Source organism: Atractosteus spatula, chromosome 11, assembly GCF_055471065.1.
Source record: "Atractosteus spatula isolate fAtrSpa1 chromosome 11, fAtrSpa1.hap1, whole genome shotgun sequence".
Lineage (NCBI taxonomy): Eukaryota > Metazoa > Chordata > Actinopteri > Semionotiformes > Lepisosteidae > Atractosteus > Atractosteus spatula.
The window spans coordinates 15,016,363-15,033,070 of NC_142716.1; positions in this window are offsets into that span (position 1 = coordinate 15,016,363).

The window sequence follows — 16,708 nt, forward strand, 5'->3', positions numbered from 1 at the left end:
TTTTTTAGTGTTTAATGGTTAAGCATATGTATATAATATAAACCTTAATTGGCAGTCAATAGTCATCTTTGACCTGCTTTTTGTGATTTTATTTCAGATTAAATCAAACCAATTACATTTTAACCAGTCATCAGATGGCCCGGGGCTGCTTGTTCAGTTTGGGGTTGATATCAGAGATTGAAAATAGGGCTGAAATTTTTATTTTCAATAATCACAGCCCTAGGGTGACTGGAGTTTATGAAAACTTCCCACTCAACTCGGAAGATTAATCTCTGCAGTATTGTCAGATTAAATTGCTGGTAAATAAAACATGCAGACCTCAAGTATACAGGGTCATTATTATTACTCATTCCATCTACTGTATCAATACTAATGCTCTCCTGAAGATAAATGGTGATTTGATGATTAAAGCTGAGAGATGAAAACAATTGAAAATAGACAATTGTGCAGAAAGTTTCCACACACTTTAACTTCAGAATTAACAATTGATCTGGATTTCACAAATGAGAAATCTGTTTGTACCACTAAACGTAAAAGTGTAAGCTGTATTTAAATGCTAGTTGTCTAAAAATGCAGAAAGCTTTGCTGGAGTATTAATTGCTTTAGTGCATTTCGTAAATCATACTTTTTTTCCCCCTGAAATCTGTACTGGGTTTTTGATTGATTTAGAAAACACAGCATGTATCAATTCCATCCATCCATTTTCTAACCACTTCTTCCAATTCAGGGTCATGGGGGGAGCCAGAGCCTATTCTGGCAAGAAACAGGCATAAGGCAGTGTACATTCTGTATGGGATTCCAGAGCAGGCACACAGATGCCAACATAGACTCACACACTGTCATGGAAGCCGGTCCCGACTCCCAAAGGGAGTCCAAAGGGGAAAACAGCGCGTAGTCCAAAATCCAAAGCTGGGAGGTCCATCCGAGACAAACTTGGAATCAGGAACACAGAAGTTAAAATCATAACAGAGCCAGACGCTCCTAGCCCCGGACTCAGATGGTCAGGACGCCGTGATGAAGCCTATGCCATCCGGTCTCTCCTGGACACGTGGGCTGGCGGGCTGAGTCCTGAGCTTCGGAGGCATGGGGTTTAAATAATACAGGGGAAACCAGGGACAGGTGTACGTAATGAAACTAAAATACAAAAGGGTCGGCGCGACCTCTAGAGGAGGGATGATGATCGTGACACACACCTAGTGTCAATTTTCCTAGAATCCAAATAATCTGCCAGTATGTTTTTGGACTGGGGGAAGAAATCCACACAGGCATGGGGAGAACATATAAACTCCACACAGATCGCAGCCCTGGCCTGGAACTGAACCCAGTGCGATGAAGCAGCAATGCTAACCACTGCACCACATGGCCTTCAAAATGTTGACTAGTACTTTGTAGTTCTTTGAACTATAGATATGTGTAAGCATATCTGAAATTACAAAGTCACAAGAAACGTCTTTTTAATTGGGAATTTTATATATTTTAATAATGACTACATGTGATCTTGTCATATTGATATTGTCATAATAAGGATTAAATTCAAAGGAAAGGATGGATTACCAATTTAAACCTCTGAGACAACTCTTCAATTTACATGCTCTCCAAATGAATCAGTAACTGACAGGCTTAGTAGTAACAGTTTTCTCCCGGAAAACCTGGAGATGCATGACTACAACCGATTACAACGTTGATCTTGTAGTGGTATTACACAGTATACATTCTGTATATTGTATCTACTATGTCTCCTGGAGTTCAGAAGGATTGGGTTAATCAGATTTAAAATCATGAAATAATTTCAATTTATTCACCTAGTGAATTAAAAAACACACACTTGATTAGTAAATATACACAGTTTATTAGACTAACAGTAAATACATATTTAAAATGGAAGGTGTTAGAGGGGTTGGTAAGTTTGTACTTGGCTTGGCGTTTCTTGCTTCAAGAAATTCCTGTATTTGTTCCGCTATTGTGTTTACAATATGTAAGTGCCATAGTGTCACATGACAACAGTAAGATTTGTCTGTAATAGACAGTGTCCTAAACGTAATTTGGAAACCTTGTGTTGACAAAGTAGTTAAACTAAAAGGCACATATCACAGTGCCCTCATAGGTAAGTTATTAGGAATGCATACTTAATGTAGATTAAAGTCAAATTATGCTGATGAATGTTTATTGATGTTGAATTAAAAGAAGTTTAAACCAGTCTGCTTATTTACCTCTTTTTATTTCATTTTTACTTCATGATCTTTTTTATTTCATGATCTTTTTCTCAAGGATTGTGAGATAAAAATAGTTGACTAGAAGACTAAGAGTTACGTATACTCTGAATTCCACCAAGTCTGGGTTAGGCAATAAAGTAAATAATAAGGTAACAAGATTGCAAAATTCTAAGGATAGATTGAAGATATTCAAGTGGGGAGCTGTATCAGCATGCAGTGGCTGCAAAGAACAAGTAAAGGTTCATTCCACTCCAAAAAATAGAAAGAAGAAACACAACATTTTGCCCATTTTAAGTGCCATACTTACAGAAGACTCTAAAGCCAAAATAAGTCACATATTCTAGGGATATCTGGCAATAGCTGATGGTGGTGATACAAAACAAAGCTGGTAACCAAAAGGTGCCAATTGAAACCTGCTTATTTGCATTTTCTATAGTATAATTTGGAATCCTGTATCTGTGCTACACATAAATGCTCCTTGCCCTTACAATTTTATTCAGTTTCCAGGCCTACTTACAGTACATGCATTGCAATCGCTTTTTATCTCTTAATAGGTTTATTTCTGGAATCTGTGTTTCATATTTTGTGAAGTATGAATCATCCATTATCAAACCACGTTCCCTTTCAACATTGAAAAAAAGCCTCTTTTCACCAGCTAAATGTATTCATTTCATTCAATGTCCATTTGAATGTAGTCTTCGCCTATTGTCTAAGAATTTTCTATAAGCTCACAAATTAATGTATAAATGAGTGCTCTGGAAATGAATGTGTTCTGTGCAGTTAAGGCAAATTCTGTAAATACCAACATTGTTTTGAAGGTGCAACAGATATTTAAGACCAAAATAATTCTAATATTTAATAACACAATTCAGGAATTAGGGAATCAACTATTAATCTTTGTGCATATTTAAACCGCACACTTCTATGTAAGAATTTATACAAAAATTATAATGTTGTTTTTGATGATTGTATGATTGTGTATTTGTATCACCATTAGGCAAAAAGAATAGTTAGAATTAGCCTTTGTTCCCTAAAGTGGCTCAGTGAGGTTTATCATGCAAAAAATTAAAACATTATCATTCTGGTGCTATTCATTTTTTCACCTAAAGGACCTTGTTTTAAAAACTCTATAAATGTGAAGCTTTGGTTTCAGAAGCTTACCTTAGGAAAAGAAGAAAGTAAAAGCATTAAAACTGTAGTGGATCATACTGTATGCTGTAATTATACCACAAGTGTTTTGCAGTTAGACGGTTTCTGTACGATAATGTCATCCATTCTAAAGTTCCTGTATTGGCACCTTAATTTTCCCGAGAGCCAAGTGAGGTGGCTTACAAATGTCAGACTACTCTGTGAAGTCTGTCATTGTGCTTAGCAGCTGAGATACCGAATGTCCCTGTGATCTTTTCTGCAATCCTAACATAGCAGGACCAAAACACTTACCTATATGAACACAACACATTTTAGGCATTGTCTATTCTAAAAAAATACAATAATTATGAGCTCCATTAAATTTGCCATTTGTAACTTTGTTTGCTGAAGGATTCAGATTCTGCCAGCATGTTCTCTGTAAGAGCTGTAAAATGTTTTCCTGTCAAAGATCGTCATTGTTCAGGTGACTAACACCATCACTTCATCACCCAGTCACATCAAGCTACAAATGAGCTTTAGATTCCATTAATAAAAAAATAGCCTGAATGCACAAAGGACTGAAATCATTACCATTGCTTTACTTTAATTAAAGGTTCACCACATCCTTACATGCTTAATTATGTACTATTATATGAGGGAACATGTTTCTGGTTTGCTATTCATTTTTCTTCAATGAGGAAGGTGCAAGTAAAATTAAGTTTAAATAAAAAGCAACAGAGTCTTTGAGCGTTAACTTCCAAAACAAAACCTTTGACTTACAAGAATTTCCAAAGAATTTACAAAGAAAATCCAAAGTTTCAGTGTGTCTGAAATTCATAATGTGAAACACGTCCATAAACCAGTTAATGCCCTCTTTTGTAATGCAATTGGTAATCACACTGGGCTATGAACAGACTGGCTCACTCTCTATCCTTGATCTTTCACTCACAAGCTTAAGGGAATAAGCTCAAGTTTTAAGATGAAAGGACAGTTCATTCTGATAGAAAATGTCTGTATATTAATTGTGTGAGAAACTGTGTGTGACTGAATATTTCCTTGCAGTAAGCACTATGTACTGTGTGTGGGGGGGGGGGGGTTAATCCAGACAGGGAATCCAAAAACAAGCTAGAGTCCATGGCCAGGCGATCCATCCGAAACAGGAGATTCAAATCAGGAACCGGGTCAGAACCGGCAAGGGGAACAGGAACAAAGACTTAAAACCATAACAGAGCCAGATTCATCAGGACCGGGCCCGCACGACACGGAAATCAGATGCAGAGCCCGGAACTGACTGAGTGTCTGGCTTTTTAGGGGAACGGGAAGGAGGCTGGAACAAGGGGCAGGTGCACAGAATAAGTCCAAAGTAAAAAGAGCCGGAACGCCCTTAAGGAGGAGGGACTGCAATCGTGACACCTGGTCCCTTTAATGTCAGAAGGCATGAAGTATAAATGCTTAGCTGTCCTAGGTAACATTGACTAGCCAGTCATTTATCAGCCATAGAAAAACTATGCACAATATTCCTGGTAATGGAAGATACACTGATTCATTTGAAATCAATTAATCAGAGGTTACAGCTGTAGTTGTTGTCTGTCTTTTATTTGAGGTATTGTGTGAGCACGTTTCCTTCTTTGCCAAGAGTAGCCTTTGATCATTTACTAGTAATAGAATGAAGTGGTGGCTTTTGAAAAAAAAATCAGGGTCTCTTGTAAAGTACTCTGTCAATCACAGCTCGTGATTCAGGATTTAAATAGAAAGTTGTCATTCTTAATGCCCTTGACATATTCAACAGCAGAATCAAAACTATTCAGATGGTTCTTGTTTTGCAAAGTCAAAATTATTACAAGCCGAAGCCTTTTGCTGCTCAGTACTCACAGCCCTGAAACCAGATAATTGTGCTTTACAATGCTAATACTGGTGAAATGCTGCCAACAGTCATAAAATACACACACTGTACACTGTATGTCTGTAATGCCCAAACATGTTAAAAATCCCAATTAATTAAATATATATGTAACATTTTTCACTTGAAACTTCATCAGTTTAACAGCGATAAAAAGCCAAGGAAGTATTTCAGCACTGTGTATGTATTTAAAAATATTTTACATGGCAAGGTGTCACCTGTAGTACAATTAGGGAGCATGGCTAAAAAAGTCCTGTAATATAATTACAGTGTAAAATATCTACAATGTATTAAAATAATACAAAGGAAGAAGAGCAGACAGATGGTATTTCAAACAGTTTTCTCAGCAGAACAGGTGAAAATTGGGTTCTTACAGTGTTCAATTGCCCACATATCCATTCCTATATAGAGCACATTTAATGCAATAGGTACAGTAACACATTAAATTGGTGCCTTTCATATAAGTACAATTTATTGGCTGTAATCTACTTCTTTTCAGCACTAAGACCTGGAACATTATGTACAGTAAATTGGTAGATGAGAATGTAAAAAGCCAAAATGCTTTTTAGAAAAGGACTGTTATTATACAGATCAGTGGAAATGAACTGTAGTTACAAATGAACTACAACATACAGTCAATAAACTCCAGTAAACTGTTCAGTAAGTACATTATAGGCAAACAATCACAGTAGGTAATGGTAGACGCTCATTTTAACCTATAAACGATTAACATTTTATCTGTTTGGCAAACTAGTCTGCCAGCTGGATGAAGAGCTGCATGTGGTGAGAGCAAAAGCCTGATGAAGAGATACTGTATTTCATGATGCATTACTCTCATGTAGTCGTGTCTGAATTCCGTTCTAATGCAGTCCTCCACAGCTTAGCTATGGAGCTACAGTATCACAGCTCTGATTGCTGATGAATTATGCATTACAGTGACCAGTTTTCAGTTTAATGTCAAGAAGTCGTTGCCATACTTGTGGGAATATTGAAATACATTCACAGTGAGTACTGTTTTGCAAAATGCAGTCCTTCTACCATAACAGCATTTATATTGAGATGAATGGCAAATTGTCTTTCTGCGCAGAGAGAGAAAGGGCCATTCCTTATCACTCACAACTCCATGCAAGTGAAAAGTGAAGACAGAAAAAATAATTTTAGATTGATCTAATTAATCACCCTGTGTTCTTTTTTATATGAGAACCTTGATAAGAAACCCTGACAGCTTTCCAGATTATTGCTACCTGTCAATACACCTGTCTGTACAACACAATTTAGAGGAAAAACATTTCAACCACTCCAGCAGTAAATGCAGAGTTTTAAAACTAGACATTTGTGGGAAACCAACAGACAGTTTAATGAAGGATCTTGTCTTGGCTTCTGTCCTAGATAAGTGGAAAAGTATTTGAGGCCAAAGTGATGGTACCACATTGCTCTCTAATTATCCCTCACTCATTTAGAAAGCCTTCTTAACCAGTCTGTCTGTTTTTGCAATTAGCATTTGTGTCACATAATTCTTATAACCCAAACATTTTACATCCTGGACTCATTTACCATACAGGTAAGCTTTTCATTGCATCTGCTTATATTACAATTCAAATCACAAACGATGACAAAGTCTTGTTTTAACTATACCTTTATAACTATACTATATATGATGACATTATGAGGACACTTCTGTTTCAGTTTTTAATGATTCCATAGGTGTTATCAGAATTGGTCAGAATTTAGTGATCACCAAATCTAATGTAATTTAGAGATTTGCATGCTCTTAACTAGCATTCTTCAGTCCAAATGAAAAATATTATTTCTTAGGATTCTGTACTGTAGATATACAGCATGCATTCAACTTTTTCTTTTCATTATGGTAGAATTTGAATATGAGCAATCAGTGAATGATGTGCACTTGCATTCAGAGGTTATGTGATGTTATTGTGAATATTGTTATGTTACCCACTGTGCAATAATAGCAGATTTTGCTGGGAGAAAAGTAATTGGTTTCTTAAGGAGACTGTAACTGGATGTTACATTTGAATGCAACAGATACATCATTATTCTTGATCATTGAATTGTTCACATTTTAAAGCCAGATAACAAAATCTGCCGTAACAAAAATGAACACCCAATGGCTTTGGTAATTCATTTGCAGTTCACAGAGACTTACAATCAGCCTGTTCATTAAGGTCCATGATATGTTATTTCTAATGGCAGGGTGATCGGTTCCTGCTATCCTTAATTTTGGGTAATACAGTATGTCCGAAACCACTTCCTAGCATTGGTGCTGGAGAAAGTCAATTTACACCCCGAGTTCTTAATTACTGGCTAATGCACTGATGGAAATTTTGAGTTTGTATCAACCATGTACCAATTTCTGAGTTTCACAACTTCATTCTTTCAGGTGTGTTGCCTGAAATGTATTCAATCAGACCTGTGTATAAATACCACTGCCTTACTGTGTTCAAACTGGGTGAAACCAGATAATACTGTAACTGATGAACAATAGGAAACAAGTAGGAAAATGTGGTGAGGGGTGAAGTGTTTGGAAATTGAAAAGGGTCCTTACACTTGAAAAGACTGCTGCCCTTGGGCAATGTGAATAGAATATCTTTCTTTGATCCACATTTGCTTTTTTTCTGATTGCTGTTGAATGGGTGATATTCACGAACACTTAAACATTAGTCCTTTAATTTGCTATTGCATTTGCTTTGTTTTTTAAGGAGACACTTTAGTATGTCCTAAAGAGATACCTTAGGAGACTCAAACCTATTTGTCAGGGACATTTTTAAAACACAGATTACTGCATTTCTCCCCAGAGTGTCTGTGTACAGCTCTCTAAAGTGCCAAGTGGAAGTACCCAAGGTTGAATTCTTTTTGTCGTCGTAAAAGTACAGAAATGTTCTGGTGCAAGTCCAGAAAAATAACCACAAAAGATCTGGAACACCTTACAACATGTTATACTGTTGAAATATATGGAGACATCAATGACAGTAGGTCAGCATTGAAGACAGTTAATCAGTAATGGAAAAAAATGTTTTAAAAAGCATAAAAAGTAAGCCATTTCAGTTATTGGTGACTTGTACAAGGGTTATTGTTTCTAAATTAACAAACTGGGGGAAATCAGTTTAAAAAGTATTTACAGTGCTCTATGTATACTGTATGTGTACTTACAATTTAAGGTAATTTCCCCCGATTTCTTACAATTTCAAAAAATTAATTAATTACATAAGACTTTGTGATTGCAATGCAGTATTTTTTGTCATATAAGTATATTAGTATCTTTCCCCAATACTGCATTTATTACTGTGGCTGCAATTTATAGAAATTACATAAAAGTAAAATGAAAAATGTAAAACTTACAGTTCATGTTGATAATACTACTAAACACATGGGGTATTTAATTATTGTGTAGCATAAAAAGTACAATTATAAGATTAGCATTGAACCATAATCTTATTAAGCACAGAGGAAAATCAGAAGAGGTAGTTCAAAGTCACCAACAGGAGTTGCAGTCATACATAAATTTAGACTTGGTTTATATCAAAACCCCATTCAATTACATGTTATTATTACCACTGGTAGTTAATTTGTTCAATGTTGTGAAAACTAAAGAAAAGGAATGGATATCCAAAAAGACCTGACTACTGACTGTATACAGTATATCTCCTTAGTATAATATAATGTCGGTTATAATATTTGAACATCACATAGGATAAATCAAGAATACTCTGGTACTGAAATAAATTGTAACACTGTCAACTGAAATCAACAAGCCTTCAAGGAAATTTGTTGGAATTGCAAAAATCAGACTTGACCAGACAGACTTGAGAATGAATGAAAATGAAACTCCCGTCAGTCAGGATGAATGTTTGAACACCAGATGGTGTTAACAGTGAATTTACGTGACACGGCCTTAACCAAAGAGGGTGAGAAAACATGTGGTATTGAAAACAGAAACAGAAGACCTGGCTAGCATTTCACAAGGATGTGAAGTTGATTGAGTAGAATCCTTAAATCACAATGTGAATTTTGTGGCAATTTGGTCCAGACAGTTTCACTACACTAGTCAAAACAGAGAAGTTCCAGAGGGGAATTTTAAAATTGCTCATTCCTAGATTTGCCACAAGCACTAAAGAACTTGGAGTGGTCCATCCCCAGACCAAAAGTAAAAGTATCATCCAATTTTCTTTTTAAGTTGACCTTGTATTGACTTAACAGTGATATGAAGCACTAGAATCAGTCTTCAGCCCACTATAAATCAAAATTTGAACCATTATCCAATTAATTTAACAAATATATAAATAAAACAAAATTAAAACAAGATATTTGATCACTTTTTTCACTTGATTGATTCTTATTACCTTTATCCAAAAGGATAGTGCTCACATGTCATGACATTTGTAAATTATCAGAGCTAAATTGTTCTGATTTATGGTTTAATCCAAGCTTTAAGCTACGCCTTAATTAAGGGTCCAACCAGTTAAAATTGAAATGTTCCTTTCAGAATCATTTGGAAAAAGAAATGCAACTTAGAAAAAAGTGAGGATTTGGTCGATATTATGTTGGATGTAAGTATTGTGTGGCATTTAATGGATTTTTAAGAAAGATCTGGGAGGCACATCTACAGCCAAGGTCTCTTTCACCTCTGCTACTGTAACTCTTAATCCTCCACCATATTACTCCCTTAAAGCTATTAATACCGTAATAAGGCTCCATTTGCACCCACCCCTCTGTATTGGCTCTGGACTATTCATATTGTTGGCTTTTATCAACTGGGCTAAGACAAAACATCTTATATGTAACTCCTCAACAAACATTCCTACATCTACTTTCTTATTGGATGATGCTATTCCTTGTGAAAGCCATATATCCTATATATAGAAAGGAAATGTTACAATCCAGAAGAAGGACACTATGCAGAATCTTCAGAACTCGACAGTACAAGTAGAAGTTTATCCAGAAACATGGGTCAGAAGGTCAGGCCAGGGTCAAAAACCAGTAAATCCACAAAGAAAGTTCAGGGGCGAGAGAGACGAAAAACCGTAAGTTGACAAAGGAAGCAGAGTCCAAACCAAAGAGATCCACAATAACCAAGTCAAGAGCCAGAAGACAAAATCAGAAACAAAAACCTAGAAATCTTGCAGAGAGGGAACAGGAAACAATGCAGCTATAGCTAGGTAAAACACAACACTGAGCAAGGAGTGGTGTGTCAGGCTGATTTAAATAGGCAGGTGGAAGAAGGTGTGTCTGATTAGTTAATTAGAAACTGCACTGTAATGTGAACGAGTTGATTAAGGGCGGTGAGTTCTCCGGGGGCGTGACATAACAGGAAACTTTAATGGTGTCAGTTTTAGCCAATTGATCTTATAGTTTATAATTGCTTGACAATTCATTTACAGGTTGTTTATAAAGCACTTCTATTCATGAATTTAACAATGTGACTAATTTGGAATAATATTGACAAGCTTGTTTTTCTCATCTAATGTGCGTCATACACTGTGGAGAAAGATTCAAAGAACAGGATTGAACAATACAAAGCTCTTGAAATGAGTATGCTGATTTTTTAAAAATAAAATCGAAATAATCAGTGAAAGTGTTGAGTTTGTGCTTTGAAACCTTTTGTCTATGTACTCTTTCTAGTGGAAAAATGGGCAAACAGCTGTTGCTTATTACCATCTCTGTTAGTTTAAGAATGAAAACATCAGATTTTCGATTAAGTGAATGAATCATACCGGGCATCTGATGCACTGCGCTTTTAACATTTTATAGCTCTTTTGGTCTGAGATGGGCATTCCATCCATCTCACCCTTACAACAATCCTGAAGTTACTATAGCAACACAGAAGGCCAGGCATGTCAGAACTCAGTCTTTCATATGCCTGATTGTTAGTTTTTAAGGAATTGGATTTACTGAAGGTCACAAAACATCTGGGTATTAAACCACCGCAGCAGTGGAACTTTTTTATGTGGATTTCTTAAAAGCTTTCCTTTTGAGAGAAATTAATATAATCTCCTGTTCATTGAAGTTTGGCTCTCCAGTATGAATCCCTTATGCCTCGTTCAAATGAATTGGATCTAAGTTAACCACAGCTTCTAAATAGACTGTTGGCCATCCAAGAGAATAGAGAGTGCTCTTGCCTCAGGTGCATTTTAATGTGGAACATATCTGTCCATTACTGAAAATCAATTAGATATACAGTACAGTAGACTATAAGACACACATTCTTATAACAATGCCACAGAGAGCAAAAGATAGTATCTAACAAAGTAATGCCTCAATACTTGGATTTTTTATTTTATTTACTAAAAAAAATTGTGCATAATAAATTATAAATGATAAAATCATATAACAGTACACCAGAACAGCAACAAATAAAAAGCAGCCTGATTTCATTTTCTTTCTTTATAGTCTGAAGGTCGGTACTGGTTGTACTGGAAACAACAGCTCATCTCCAGAATGAAAAACCTTGTGGAAAGGGACAGGTTAGAGTAGGCAATCATCTTTATACAAATGCTACAATAAGCATTGGCAAGAAAACATTGCAGAGCAAAAAGATGGATAAGGATAAGAAAAGGGAAATTTGTATTTTACTTATGCTGTGCTATATTTCCTTTCTTTACATCTGCCACCATATTTTACCAATTAATGAGTTCACCAGCTGGAATATTTTCACTGAGGTTTATAACCACGATTTTACACATTTTATTTGTAATCATTTCATTTACTATACTCTACAAGACCTGCATGACTGACACATCTCTTGACCAAATTAGTCACCGGCACTGGAATAAACCACTACAGCCCTTGTGTGTGTCTGCCTGAGTGTTTGCTAGAGAGCATGTCATAGAATCAAAGCACTGCTGTGTTGTCTGGTTAAAGTTCAAGTCTTTTTATAATACAAAGAAAATGCATTTTTTTCTCATTAGCTATACATTAGCACTAATACACCATGGGGGTGCCAACCCTACTGCTGGAGATCCACAGTCCAGTAGGTTTTATAAGATTTATATTTTTTTCACCCTAAACCCTAACCTATAAACTACTAGTAGTACTACTAAAAATTTCTACTACTGTACCAGGAACAATCTAATTTTGACCAATTAAGCAAGTAGCCTTTTCAGTTAGCCAGTTCAGTAATCATTTGAAATGAAAATACTGTGATCCTATAGCTCTGAAGGAACAGAGTTGGCCACTCCTGAGTCAATCATCCTACTAAATTGATCAAACCTTGTCTTCCAAATCTGTACACACTGATTAAGGGGACCTATAAGACCTGCTGGATCATGGCTTTTCTAGGATTTCGCTTGCTAAAGGGCACATATCTCTCTGACATTTAATGCAAGCCACCGAGGATATAGGGGACCAAAAAAGGGAAGGTATTTGAAGGTAAAACTCTGTGATCTTGAAATCACACAGTGATATTGTGTAAAATACCTCATTTATATGGGCATACTTTATTGACAGCGCTTTGTCATCCATACCTTGTCTGATTAAAATACAGGAACTTCCAAATTCGAGAAGTCATCAATTAGCAGTTAAAAAAATTGAAATCAAGGAAGTAAGAAAATTAAGAACTGAAACCTTGAAACTACGGTAGCATATTCTGCTTCTGAAATTTATCTGGATAAGGCAATGAACTTTCAGAAACTGTATCAATTTGTTGACAAGATATTTATAGTTGAAAGCATTATTAAATCCTAGGCTACATAAATACGTATATATAGACTTTATAGTACAATGCATAATTTCTACACCCACTGGCAATCTCATTGATGGCATTGTTTAGCTAATACTATTTAAATTAAACTAAAAAAGGAACACAGACTGCAAAATGTTAACTAATGTAATTAATCACCTTTAAGGAAATGGCCATAGATGGCATTCTTGCAATTGTTTCTTATGAAAATACAATTTTTTGTTATTTTTACATCTGAACATACTTTGGGCATTCTATCAATCAACATTAGGTGTGTCTTATCGTGGTTGTTTATTAATACAGTCTCAGCCATCTTCCAAGAAATTTCTTCTTATTCTCATTCAGTGAATCTTCCCATTCTAGTTAAATCTATAATGCACTGCTCAATGCAATCCTCTTATGCCAATGCTAAAAAAGGCAATGCAAAGAACAATCCTGGCAAATGAGGACTGTATCTGAGTATAATGTGTGATGTAGCTGTCTTATATACCAGCCTATATTCACTGAACAGCATTTAAAAAACATATTATGTGTTGTTCCTCTGTGAATCGAAAGAATAATCTGATGGGGGGATGTGACATATGGTTAAAATCCATTAAAATCTGGGTATGTTAAAATTGTACTATACACTAGTAAGGCTTTCATTTATTGCATACAATGTGGTCATTACAAGACCAAAAAAAAAGATACTGCCGCTCTGGAACCAGTCTAAAGAAGAGGAACTAGACACTTTCCAGTGCTTAAAGAAATTATCCACAGTGACAGGCTGAAAGAACCTTTTAAGTCTTGAACAGTGAAACCTATGACGGGAATTGATCCAAGCAAAATCCTCAAGGGCTCTCACAAAGTCACCCAAGTGGACTTCTCCAGAGCACAGACACAAACACAAACTAGAGGAAACTTCACTGAGGTGCGTTTGAAACTGAGAACAAGAGGCTCTTCTGTACCCAAAACATTGTCGAAGTATTGAATACTAACAAATACCCTGGCTTCTTTCAGTTAAAGACTAGGTGAGATCCTTGGTTAAATTAGCTAGTAATTACCAAACAAGATACATGGGCTAAATGGCCTTGTCTTATTTGTAATATTTCTTATAAGATACAACACGTCCCTCAAGTAACCATTAAATTCGGTCAGCCTTTATTAAAACTAAAAGAAACAAAGCAGGAATTACTATTCCCTTGTGATTTCACCTGCTCCCTTTCATATGTAATGTTGTTGTGAACTTATTCCTTTCTCATCTGTATTTCAGTATGTTTGTCAAGGTAACCCCATAATTCTGTCAATATAGAACTAATGTATATGATGTATTGGGTATCTATGCAAATAAGCAGCTATGCATCTTAACTATTAATTCATAAAAGCCTTTTATTCAAGGAGAAAGAAGGGTTTTAAGTCACTTTAATATAATGATATGATTATAAGTCAGACAAATATGTCCCTGTCTTGTGTAAGTAGATGAAATGTAAATTTCAAATGTAAATTTTAAACAGCTTTTACTTAACAGACTGGCAGCAATGTTTCAAAGACTTCTTTGATAAATTGCATGAATCACAGAGATAGGTATTGGATAGGATTTTGTAACCCATTACCCTGTAATAAAACAAAAGTATGGCATTCTCTCTTCAAAGTCAAAACTAAAAAAAAAAAAGTTTTGTTTCTCCGTTTTGCATTTAATACAATAAATTACCATGAACTTTCTTTTCTGCAGAAACTAGATGGCGTCATATTTTATACAATATTAAATATTGTTGACAGCCAAGACACCAAAGAAATAATTCAAAGCTTTTATGCACTGTCGATTGCATTGCAGGCTTTGAATTTTAATGAGCGAAAAAAAGAAACGATTTTCCAAAAAAATGGAATTAACATTTTTTGTTATACACCCAACTTGGAAGTTTAAAACTCACTGCTCAAGAGAATGAGCACCTGCAAAAATATCCTCCAACATATACAACTGGTAAAGCCAATTGTAATTGTAATTTTAGATGCTGCAAATTCTATTAGGTTTTTCTGGCGATTTCGTGTCCTGTGGAGGAGCATTAGCCTTTCCAAGCTTGCAGGGGCCTGAAAAAAGGAAATACAAGTTCACTTAAAGCAGAGGAAACCTTGGTCAAATCCTGCAATTGTGACTGCTTGAGAAAAGCTGGTTGCACTCAGCTGATGTGATGTGACTATGGTTCAGGCACCACCCGGGCGATGGAGCTCTTCTAGAGCTCATAGTACATGGCCTTGCTGACTGATTCATACGGAGTCCAGCAAATGATGTTTGTGACCCTGCACTATTCCTTATGTGTTGTATTCAATATGGATGTGGGAAGTTGCCTCTTTATGTTTGTTGCACTGATGAAAAACTGTTGTTTGACAAAATACTGTACCTTACTAAGTTACACTTGGAAAATAATGCTTAGCTTTTCCGTGTTCAGAGAAAATAGTGGTTTATAATACAATAATGGCTAAGACATGTAATGACACAATTCTACGTGGAAGGATATACTGTATGTTTACTGCATGTGGTTAACTCAAGCTAGCTGAGCTGATAAAGAGATTGTGCTCATGCAAATATGTGTTTCTATATGGGGTTTCAGGAGCCGAGATGGCAGTCTTAGGATGGAGCACAGCTCCTTAGAACCTTAGGCTAATCTAACTGAATCATTTTCTACTTGTTAATAAAGACTCCTTGTAAAACATTAATAGAGTATGTATATCAACACTGCAAAGATGACTTCTTGACGAAAATGAGTTTTTCATAACATCAAATTTATAATAAGTGCTAGATGAGATAGTGTTTCATTCATTACTTTTAGGGATGGCCTTTTCATGTACAGGATGAACACAATTGGTTCATTTTTTCACATTAATATTATTATAAATGATCCTAAACTTTTCCTTTCATTCTGTTGGTGTATTATTTGGGGACGTTGTCACTTTGAAAACTTGGTTATGTTTTGTATAACAATAGAAATGGACTCTTGCAATGTACTCTTAACAAAAGATAATACATAGCCTTTCATCATCTTCTAATTAGTATTGATCTTAGTTGTCTAACAAATTTAGATACTGTAATATGAATAAAGCTCTATAAAAGCTTAAGAAAATGTATTTTTTCATCCACTAGGAGGCCAATTTAGATCTCATTAAAATATTTTTCTTTAATTCTGCTTTCTTGGGCAGAAAAGTTTATCTTTCACACAGAATCGTGTAAACTTTTGAAATGAAATGTCAAATTTCAAAGCACTACAAGCAGTGCTCATTTTGATCAAAGAAGAAAACATGTGTAAGATGTGACTTGATGTGCTTGAATAAGCATAATTACTGCTAAAGTGATCGAGAATGGGTTGTGTGATAACAATGTGTACCATACAGGAACTTCCAAATACTTGACACAAAGTCTCAAGTACAGCAACTAGCAAATGGAAAGAACTTTTGTACAATGAATGAGATGTGCCACGTACATAAGTAACCACTTATTTTCTCTGCTTTGTTTTGTTCAGAATTTCTTTCTATGGGGAGTATTTTGCACAGACTATGGCGGCAGGACATTTTCACCATTAAATCTTTTAAAGAGAAAATCAATGTGTGCCCGCTAGCCTAACAATGAAAATGTTTTGCTGGAGATAGTATCCAACTCATTAATGTGCCTTTTGTGTGTTTTTTGCTTTCTGAAAGTACCTTCATTTACAAGTCACAACACCGCTTTTAAGCCTGTTAGGATTAATGCAGAGCCTTAAGTGGATCCTGTACTTAAAATAAAAATATTTCAGATCAGATTAC